Raw genomic sequence first — 2607 nt, 5'->3', positions numbered from 1 at the left:
AAAAATAGGCATAAATCTAGCTTACACATTTACCAAAATGATTATACTCCTGTTTAACCAAAGCTTATTTGGGTGGGTTTCTCCCATCCCCATACAATGTCACTCTTCTGTTTTTTATGGCCCTGACGAGAACGTCGGTCTCCTCGGCTGTGAAGCGCGCCTGGCAAATCCGCCGTTATAATAGCAATCCGCCATGGAACAAGCGCGCCTGCTCTTAAAGGGAATGTGAGATGATGCTCTGATTGGTTTATTTCACGTTACGCCCAAACCACACCTATGAGTAATGTAGCTACTTCAGACCAACCCATTTTAGATTTGCGTCGGGCGCAAGAGTCATTTATCCCGTCGGTATAATAGCAACAGCGCCCGAGATCTGCCCACAAAGTTACTTGCGTTTCGCATTTGATACTTGCGTTTCAGATCATTAAAGGTGGGGTATGTGATTTGCAAAACGGTCGGCAGATTTTGAAAATACACAACTCAAATGGTCCTACCTTCTTTCCTTTGACTCCACCCATTCGAAGAACATGGACGCATGCGAGGGGGAGGGGGGTATGGTACAACCGTTTGATTGACACACTTACTGTCCAACGATTCTAGGTGGTCTTGGAAATGATTGGCTGGAGTTTTTCGAGTCCTGCCCGTTTCACAGATAATTAAATTGCTTAATTTTCATTTCAGTGCTTCTAACTCAGTGGCTGTAAGTGGATTAGGAATAGGATTTCAAGTGATTTTGAAAAATGGCCAAAAAAGAGAATCACATACCCCACCTTTAAAATAGGGCCCAAAGGGTGAGAGTCTCAGTAATCTGACTCATTTGACTTACAGTAAAGAGAACAGGACTGGCAAGAAGCTCTTGCTAAAATATTTGCTCAACTGAATCATTCATCTGATGTTATCATACCTGAAACCTGTCACACATAAATTTATGCTTGACGGAAATGTCAGCATGTTGTGAAGCGTGATGTAAGCACGTTGAGAAACTTGACTTGAAACTAGACTCACATGAGCTTCATTCTGATGTAGAACTTCACGATGCTCTCATAAACCTGTGTATAACCATTTGCTGGAGGGAATGGTTTAGTTTAAATAGTTAAAAAATAAAATAAGTTTAAAATATTTTTCTTATCCACACCTATCGTTTCCCTTCAGAAGACATTGATTCATCAATTGTGATTGTATGGAATACTGCCGTGTTTGCTTTGTGTTGTTTTTAAAGCATCAACTTTGAGGGACCCATCCACTTGCATTTTATGTGCTCACAGAGATGTATTACTTTTCAAAAAATCTTTGTTTGTGTTTATCTTAGGGTAAATGATAAGAGAATTTACATTTTTGGATGGAGTATTTTGCAGGGCTTTGACATTAGGATTATGTCATAATTATTATGCAATTAACATCTGATTTCATGAATGCCACTTTCAGGTGTGTCTCAGTCAGGTTCAGTGGCAAATGGTCATCTGGGTAACATCCTGACTGTAGGGAATCTAAATAGATTAAAAATCAATAATTAGTTCTAGAAATGCTTCAGTAAAAAGTTGTACTGGACATAGAATATTCATCATAAAGTTTCTGGTGTTGATTTCCTGTCATGTACATTTAAAATACTAATTAAGCTCATATCCTGTCAATTATCACAGAAAATAATCTTCATTCTGTTTGTCAAAGCAAAATAAACACATATGCCAATTCAGAATTCCTCTAATTGTGAATACAGGTCAGAATTTTGTGTCGATGTCCTTGTTTACTTTGTGGAGATAATTGTGGGAGGTCATGGAGACTCATGGGTACAGAGTTTCACCCGGCGTTTTATTTGTATAACATCATACATCATCCATCCATTCTCCAAACCACTTGTCCCCTGTAGGGTCTTAGACGTCATGCATCATATAATTTATATTCTATATATATATTTTAATGGATTGGAAAATTCCACACAAAATAATTTTTCTTTAAAGGATTAGTTCACTTTAAAATGAAAATTACCCCATGATTTACTCCATGATTTACTCAGCCTCAAGCCAGGTGTACGAATAAAATCAGAGTTACATTAAACAATATCCTCGCTCTTCAAAGTTTTATAATGGTAGTGGATTGCAACCATCAGATAGAAGCTCAAAAATGTGCATCCATCCATCATAAACAAACTTCACACAGCTCCGAGGGGTTAATAAAGGTCTTCTGAAGCAAAGGGATGAGTTAATGAGTAAGAAGAGTAAGAAAAGTAAGAAAAATATGAAAAGTAAGAAAATTTTTCATATTTAACATGTTTCAAAGTAAAATTCTAGCTTTCGGCCAAACGGCCATATGCAATCTACTTGCCCATAATGCACAACTTACGAAACTTAAGACATCGGAAGTAGCGTAGTCCGTCATGGCGTATTAGCAGTATGTTACAATGCATAAGTTGCGAGTCTTGCACAACTTTACACTTTACACCCCCCGCCTCGTAGCCTTCAGCCCTGTTAATGATGTGTATGATTGTGATCTTTGACGTTCTGGGAAAGGTTAAAGCATTCCAATCATAACAATGAATCATTCATTACAATTCAAATTAAATTGCACAATCAACAGTTGTAGTTAACAAGGAGGTAAATATTCTTTCTT

Source organism: Abramis brama (genome assembly GCF_963993115.1).
Source record: "Abramis brama genome assembly, chromosome: 2".
NCBI classification, from domain to species: domain Eukaryota; kingdom Metazoa; phylum Chordata; class Actinopteri; order Cypriniformes; family Leuciscidae; genus Abramis; species Abramis brama.
The sequence above is the reverse complement of the archived record's forward strand: the minus strand, read 5'-3'. Positions refer to the sequence as shown.